This window comes from Tenrec ecaudatus, chromosome 5 (genome assembly GCF_050624435.1).
Source record: "Tenrec ecaudatus isolate mTenEca1 chromosome 5, mTenEca1.hap1, whole genome shotgun sequence".
In the NCBI taxonomy this organism is placed as follows: domain Eukaryota; kingdom Metazoa; phylum Chordata; class Mammalia; order Afrosoricida; family Tenrecidae; genus Tenrec; species Tenrec ecaudatus.
In genome coordinates this window covers 78,841,168-78,850,021 of record NC_134534.1, presented here as the reverse complement: position 1 = coordinate 78,850,021, position 8,854 = coordinate 78,841,168, and the positions used below count along the sequence as shown (strand labels likewise).

General features: G+C 48.8%; 2 pseudogenes; both read left to right on the top strand.

Annotated features, from left to right (window-relative positions):
• Positions 1-470: 470 nt before the first annotated feature.
• Positions 471-1,363, top strand: LOC142448804 (nitric oxide synthase-interacting protein pseudogene; annotated as a pseudogene).
• A 1,018-nt stretch (positions 1,364-2,381) lies between these two features.
• On the top strand, positions 2,382-3,680 carry LOC142448803 (adenosylhomocysteinase pseudogene; annotated as a pseudogene).
• Positions 3,681-8,854: the final 5,174 nt, after the last annotated feature.

The following is an 8,854-nucleotide window of genomic DNA, read 5'->3' as shown; positions in this document are numbered from 1 at the left end:
CAAAAGCTGAAAGGAAAGGCCAACCCGAGAACCCAAACTCTCTATTAAGAAAGATGGTAAGGTAAGAGTCTTTCCAGACAAGGAAAAACTCAAAGCATATGCCATAAGACACCCAACCCTGCAGAAAAACCTTGTTGACTCAATGTTGTCAGAAGACCAAGATCCACCAAACACAAGCAGGAGAGCACCATGTAGTGCAACTCCATCCAGAAATCAATGCACCAAAAACAACTACCAAAATAACATTGCCTCAGAGGGAAAAGAAGGCAAGAATGCAGCCCCCCACATAAACACAGCACACTGATACGGAAGAAGAGAGGAAACACCCAACACAAAGGGTACAAGATGATAGCCATGAATTCATAGATGGTGGCAATAACTCTGAATGGCGACAGCATGAACTCAGCCATTAAGAGACAAAGGGTAGACCGTCGGAGAAGCGACGAAGAGACGCACAGGCAGTTGTGAGGATGACGCGGCACGGCAAGAACTGCACGGCGGTGCCGTCTACACCTACCACGAGAAGAAGGATACAGCGGCCTCGGGCTACGGGACCCAGAACATTCGACTGAGCCGGGCTGCCGTGAAGGACTGACTGCTGTTGCCTGTCCCTGCAGCCCTGCCACGACCCTGTTGTCACCCCGGACGGCTACCTGTACGAGCGTGAAGCCATCCTGGAATACATCCTGCACCAGAAAAAGGAGCTTGCTCGGCAGATGAAGGCCTATGAGAAGCAGCGCGGCGCAAAGCAGGAGGAGCGGAAGGAGCTGCAGCGGGCAGCAGAGCAGGACCAGGTGCGCTGCTTCCTGGAGAAGGAGGCCACCATCGTCACCCGGCCCCTCAACCCCTTCACACCCAAAGTCGCCTCAGGCCTTGGACCAGATGAGGCCCAGCCTGGCCCCAGCGCGGGCCCTGAGAGCAAGGACAAGGCGCTGCCCAGCTTCTGGATCCCGTCCCTGACCCCCGAGGCCAAGGCCACCAAGCTGGAGAGACCGTCGCGCAAGGTGACCTGCCCCATGTCCGGGAAGCCGCTGCGCATGTCCGACCTGACGCCCGTGCGCTTCATGCCGCTGGACAGCTCCGTGGACCGCGTGGGGCTCATTACGCGCAGCGAGCGCTACGTGTGCGCCGTGACCTGGGACAGCCTGAGCAACGCCCCGCCCTGCGCAGTGCTGCGGCCCTCGGGGGCAGTGGCCACCCTCGAGTGCGTGGAGAAGCTGATTTGCAAGGACATGGTGGACCCGGTGAACGGGGAGAAACTCACGGACCGCGACATCGTCACACTGCAGTGGGGCGGCAGCGACTTCGCGGGCTCCGAGTGAAGCTGCAGGCGGAGAAGTCGCGGCCGGTGATGCAGGCCTAGGGCCCGCGGGTTACCAATAAAGGCGCATGGCCTCGGCCCACGTGTGGCGCCGTCTTTAGCCGCAGACCTCACCGGACACCCCCGCGGTGCGCAAGACCCAGTTCCGCGTTCCCAAGAGCTGGCACCTCTCTCGAACCGAGGTCTTGTGAGATCACCTCCCTGGTTTGAAGCTCTGCGTTTAAATTCGGAAATGGGCACCCGAGTGGAGGCCCCAGCCAGGACCGCGCAGGGGCACCGCTGCAACAGCTTAACCAGCAGCCCGCCCCCCCTCGCCCTCCCTCCGGAGTCAGCTTACCCCGCATGGTTCCAGCGACCAGGCGGCATCACTCACTCTGGGAAACTGAGGCTTGAGAGACGGGTTGCCCCTCCCATGTGTGCTAAGCCTCCCTCCCCGCCCCACTAGAGGGGGTTGGTAAGGAAATCAGGCGAGCTTTAGCCACCCAGGAAGACCTCCAAACTGGGCATGCTCCAATTCAGGCCCCAAGCCAGGTGGCAGTACACCTGGTCTGCCCAAACTAGGCCCAGGCTCATGACCCCACCCAGGTCGGTTTACCATAGCCAATGGGGTCAGGCAGTCCTTTCAACCACGCCTCCCCAGACAGAGGTTTGAAATACCATCGCGGCGGCCATAAGGTTGTTCTGTCTACCTCGCTCCAGCACCTGCTAGTGCTGTGCCTCGCTCTTTCTGCCCGCAGCGCCTCACGTGGGGGTGTGCTGATCCACGAGGCTGCACGAGTCCAGCTGTGAAGTTCGGCCCAGCTACCGCGCTGCTGGTCACACTTCCCTGAAAATAGCGTGTACCCTTTTGAGACTGTAAAACCTGAAACTTCTCCCATCCTTCATAAAAAAAAATCCCTTGTGGGGTGATAAAAAAAAGAGAGAGAGAGAGACAAAGGGTAACAGACTGGCTCCAAAAACATAACCCATCACCCTGCCCGGCGCCGCCTGCCCAGTGCTTCTCCCCAGCTTGAGTCCAGCCCCCTTTGCCCTTGCCCCTCCACACCAAAACGCCGCCACCATGACGGAGAAACTGCCCTACAAAGTCGCTGACATCAGCCTGGCCTCCTGGGGACGTAAGGCCCTGGACATTGCAGAGAACGAGATGCCTGGACTGATGTGCTTGTGTGAGATGTACTCCGCATCCAAGCCGCTGAAGGGCGCCTGCATTGCCGGGTGCCTGCACATGACCGTGGAGACAGCTGTCCTTATTGAGACCCTGGTCGCCCTGGGAGCTGAGGTGCAGAGGTCCAGCTGCAACAGGTTTTCCACCCAGGACCATGCAGCAGCTGCCATTGCCAAGGCTGGCATTCCAGTGTATGCCTGGCAGGGCGAAACCGACAAGGGGTACCTGTGGTGCATCGAGCAAATGCTGTACTTCAAGGACGGGCCCCTCAACATGATCCTGGACGACGAAGGCGACCTCACCAACCTCATTCACACCAAGTACCCACAGCTCCTGGCGGGCATTCGAGGGATCTCTGAGGAGACCACAACCGGAGTCCACAACCTGTGCAAGATGAAGGCCAATGGCATCCTAAAGGTGCCTGCCATCAACGTCAACGACGCTGTCACCAAGAGCAAGTTTGACAACCTCTACGGCTGCCGGGCGTCCCTCATCGATGGCATCAAGCGGGCCACTGACGTGATGATGGCTGGCAAAGTGGCCGTGGTCGCAGGCTATGGCGATGTGGGCAAGGCCTGTGCCCAGGTCCTGAGAGGTTTCGGGGCACGTGTCATTATCGCCGAAATTGACCCCATCAACGCGCTGCAGGCCGCCATGGAGGGCTACGAGGTCACCACCATGGACGAGGCCTGTCAGGAGGGCAACATCTTTGTCACCACCACGGGCTGTGTCGACATCATCCTTGGCCGGCATTTTGAGCAGATGAAGGATGATGTCGTTTTGTGTAACATCGGACACTCTGATGTGGAGATTGATGTCAAGTGGCTGAACGAGAACTCTGTGGAGAAGGTGAACATACAACCTCAGGTGGACCACTACGGGCTGAAGAACGGGCGCCGTATCATCCTCCTGGCTGAGGGCCGGCTGGTCAACCTGGGCTGTGCCATGGACCACCCCAGCTTCGTGATGAGCAACTCCTTCACCAACCAGGTGTTGGCGCAGATAGAACTGTGGACCCACCGTGACAAATACCCCGTTGGAGTCTACTTCCTGCCCAAGAAGCTGGATGAGGCAGTGGCTAAAACCCAAATCATTAAGCTGAACATGAAGCTGACCAAGCTGATGTGGAAGCAGGCCCAGTACCTAAGCATGCCAGTGGACAGCCCCTTTAAACCAGATCACTACCATTACTGAAAGCCTGCCCCTCACCTTCCAGCTGGTGTGCCTGCCTGGGCCCCAATTCTCCCCAAGAACACATGGCACTAATTTGAGATTGGTTTGTCGTTGCCCCCTGCTTTGTCCCCTCTGACTTTTCCCGGTGTGGGAAAGGGTATTGAGAAACTCATCTGAAGGCGCTGGTCGTGATAGAGGGAGGTGTGTGAGAGACACCCCCAGGGAACCATGACCTGTTCGCTTAGTCTTTAAGCTGGAGTTGGCAACAGTAGTCAAGCCCATGCACATTACGTCTAGTCCTCACCTGGTCTTAGGAACCCAGTTCACCTGCTTGGTGTACAACTTACTGGTTCCTGGGCCCATGACGGGACGGATGAAAGGGAGAGCTCAAAGGGCAGTGGTGAGCTGTGAGAGTTTGAATGCTCCTAGGCCACTAGCTGAGTGATGGACAACCTCAGAACAGTGAGGTTGGTACTTCTTGTCCCTATTTTACAGGGGTTAAAATAGATTTGTCAGGGACAGCCAAGAGAAGTGACATCTATAGGTTGGGAGGGGCCAGAAAAAAAACATGATAAGAGGTGTAGATCTGTCCCTATGTTGGTAATATGCTGGTTCCTGTCACAACCCTGGGTCAAAAAAGGTTAATTTTGTTTACAGTATGTTAAAAGAAGGCAGGAAGGTGGGCTAATAAAAATTTTGGTGCCTAAAAAAAAAAAAAAAACGCATAACCCATCAGTCTGTTGCCTACAAGAGACAGATCTTAAGTTCACAGACAAAAATAGACTAAGAATAAAAGGCTGGTGGAAAATATACCAGGCAAAAAGCAACTTACCAAAGCAGGGGATGCAATCCTAATTTCCAACAAAATTGACCTCAAGGTGCAAACCATAAAAAGAGATAAGGATGGGCACTATATAATACTAAAGGGATCAGTAGACCAGGAACCAGTGAACATAATAAATACATACATCTTTAACAGAAACCCATGAAATTCGTCAAACTAGTCAACAGATGAAAAAAGAAATTTCAGGCTCAACAATCATAGTAAGTGACTTTAATACGCTGCAACCAGAGAAAGCTAGATCACTGGGAAAGAAGCTCAGCAATTAGGCAGCTGGACCTGATAGACATTTATAGAGCTCTCTATCCAAATGTAAAAAAATTCACATTCTTTTCAAATGCATATGGCTCATTTTCGAAATAGATCACATGCTGGGACAGAAGTCAAGCATGAGTAAATTCAAACACATAGAGATCACTCAGACATCCCTCTCAGAATACCACACCATAAAGCTGGAACTCAACAAAAGGATGACCAGTCAAATGAGGACAAAGGACTGGAAGATGAATAACGATCTTCTGCAACACAAATGGGAACTGACCCAGAGAGAGGAAATTAGGAAGTTTCTAGAAACTAATGAGAATAATAATATAATATACCAAAACCTATTGGACACAGCAAAAGCTGTTTCAGAGGAAGTTTAATATTAATTAATGAATATATGAAAAAGGAGGAGAGACTTATAACTAATACATTATCACAAAACCTCCAGCAACTAGAACAGAGTCAACAGAACAACTCCTCCAATAGCAAAAGAAAATAAATATTTTTAAAATGAAAGAAGAGAAATAATTAAAATCCGTGCAGAGTTAAATGAGTCAGAAGACAAGAGAACACTGTAAAAAAAAAATCTATGCAACAAAAAGCTGGTTCTCTTAAAGGATCAACAGAATAGACAGACCACTGGCACACCTAACCAAGGAAAGGAAGGAGCACACATCAATAGCCAGAATAAGGGATGGAACTAGAGAAATCACAATGGATCCCAATGATATTAAATAGGTAATCGCAAAGTATTATGAAAATCTGTATTGTATTGTAATGAATTCAATAAAGTATAAGACATGGGTAAATACTTGGAAAATAAACACTTCCTAGATTATCCCAAATAGAAGTAAAGAATCTCAACAGACCAATAGCAAAAAAAGAAATAGATATGGTTATCAAAAAACTAGAAAATAGCTCCCAAACCAGATGACCTAACAGGAGAATTCTACCAAGAATTTGGGGGAAGAGCTGACACTGATCCTCCACATATTATTCCAGAGTATAGAAAAAGATAACAAAACCCCAAACTCATTCTACAAAGCCACTATAAGCTTGATACCCAAACAGGGCAAGGATCCCACAGGAATAGAGAAGTACAGACCAATATCACTAATGAACATTGATGCAAAACCCTTAACAAAATAATTGCCAATATAATACAAAAGTATATAAAACTTCTCATCCATCATGATCAGGTGACATTAATTCCAGGGATGCAGGAATAGTTTAACATCAGAAAGTCCATCAGTATTATTTGCCACATTGATAAGAAAAAAGATAAGAATCACATAATAATATTGATAGACACAAAAAAAGCATTTGACAACATTCCTAATTAAGACACTAAAGAAGATAGTAATAGAAAGACAATTAATACTAGCTTTTAATGAAAAGCCAACAGTCAACATCATAGTCAATGGAGAAAAGACTAAAACAATCCCACTGAAAAAGGAGTCCAGACAATGATGCCCCCTGTCCCACTTCTTTTCAACATCGGCAAATGAGTGGATTAGAAATCTTTGGTACAAACACACAATGGAGCATTTCATGTGCCTAAAAGCATTGATAATCAAATGAAGCACACTGTCTCATGGGAAAAGTTGGAGAAAATTATGCAAAGCGAAGTTAGCCAATCACAAAAGCACAAGTGCAACATGAGTCCACTGAGATAAGTATAGTCAGCACAGTAGGTAGAGAAGAAAAGCCACTTATCTCACACTTAGAGTGAGGTATAGACAATCCGGTAGGGGACAGACCAAACCCAATGTGTAAGGCAGGATTCTCTAGAGAAACAAGACAAGGACATTTACGATTTTAAATACATAAGAGGATAGGTTTATACAGAGAGAAGGAATATAGCTCCTAATTAATCTACACAGCAGTACAGTAAAGTTCAACTCACTTTTGTGGGACAGTTAATATACTGGAAGTCCTTCAACTTACGTGGGCTGTCGAGTCCAATGTCAAGGAAGTACACAGCAGAGTCCTCACTAGGGCAAGCAGGCAGAGTCTGCCCACAGGCAACAAGCAGCAGGGTGTGTCACCAACAGTCAGTAGCTCAGGAGCTTATCGAAAAAGGCCTGGATGGGATGTCAAACACAAGCAACGCAAGGCAACAGAATCCACCAGTCTCAAGCGCCAACAATATGCACACCAGCTCCAACAATATGCACATGGTGAAGCAGGTCTTGAAGGAGTCTCATACTCTAGCTCCATGATCCACAGGCTGGCCTGGCCCACAGGTGGTGAAGCGCACAGGTTGAGGCAGACAACTTAGCTACGGCAGCAGCATGAATTATCCAGCACACTCCAGTCACCAGAGAGCAAGAGAGACAGGGATGCGCCTTGCAGAGCCATTTATTTCTTTGTTCTCCAATCAAATTGCAACCTGAATCATCCCACGTGTTTCTATTGGCCAGGTTGGGACAATAAAACTATCACACCCAAGGATGTACATGCCATTCCAACACAAAGAAGGGGAAAGGTGGGGAGGTGGGGGAGAAAGGGGGTAGATAGATAGATAGATAGATAGATAGATAGATAGATAGATAGATAGATAGATAGATAGATAGATAGATAAGAGGGTGATGATGAATAAGAGGGTGACGATTGGCACTGGGGGTGTAGGGCAATAATCCACCCAAGGAGAGGGTATTGTCTATATATCCACAGACATGGGAGTGTCAGTGCAGACCTCACCATAGCACACCAAACCTTGAGGGCAACGTAACAACTTGGAGCAACTCATGAACAGAGAGAGCTACAGGGCCAGCCCCAATCAGAGTCAAACTGAACTCCCACACCCCACCTCTAGAAGTAAGTATTATTGAGAACAACCCTGTAACTATAGGTTGGGGAGAAGGCCCGACCCACCATGGCCACACAGAAGCAAATCAAGAAGGAAAAAGAGACAGCAAGGGACTAGGTCCCATACTGGCACAACAAGCGCTGGTGATGAGGGCCCTGCACAGAGCTGCTAAGGCACAGAGAGGACTGTAGGGCCGACGGCAGCTCAAGACATGATGTCCCCTCACTGCAGCATAATGTGACAGGGGACAATACTGGGGACACATGCCAGGGAGTGAGTCCAGTATGACCACCCCCACAGTGGGGCAAACCAATAAGGGAACTTAACAGATCAGCAATGGGACCAAAGCAAAGTCTCAAACCCTCTGAGGAGCCCCAAAAATTGACTTCAGGCTAGGAGGGACAGTTCCTAGAATCCCCCAGGACTGGTGGGGAGAGAGCCATAAAGATCAGTGGACAGACATGGAACTAGGTAGGTTTGGTTTTTTGGCTTTTTTTTTTTTTTTCGGTTTGTTTGGGTTTTTTTGGCTAGATTTTTGTTTTTGTTTTTTCCCTTTTTATTCAATCTTTTGTTTTCTTTGTGTTTGGTCTCTGTTGTTGTTTTTCCTACCTATATAAGACAGGCAAGAGAGGCACACCTGAGGAGAACGCAACAAGATCAATTGTGCAGAGGAGGAGGCAGGGGAAAGGAGCAGTGAGTAAGTAACGCCATAGACAGGGGAACAACAAGAATTAAAAGCAACACTGAGGAGGACGGAGGGATCCTGGGGGAGTTGGAGCAACAGCAATCTAGCTGAGAGGAATTACTAAGAGGTGGAAGAAGGATGAGCATGATGGTGGGACAAGAGGAAGGTAAGAGGAACTAGAGGAAAGATCTAGGAAGCAAAGCTATGGATAGAGGTATAAGCATAGGTGTGTACATATGTTAAAAGTTATTCATTAAAAATAGATATTGACTCATGTACATATATTTACATGGTAATTCATTGAGGTAGTGGATGGACTTTGAGCCTCTGCTCAGCCCCCTCTCCCCTCCTCAATCCAAGAACTTTTCGTTCTAACAACCTGGCATTCTGTTATGCTCACCCTCCTGGTACAATCACTGAAGATAAAATGGGTGCATAATCAAATGTGGTGAATTAAGTGGATGGTAGATGGCTATCAAATGTGATAGCGCCTGGGGTCTTAAAAGCTTGAAGTTAAACAAGCAGTAATATAGCTGGGAAGCAACAAGCCCACATGGAAGAAGCGCACCGGCCTGTACAATCATGAGGTGTCA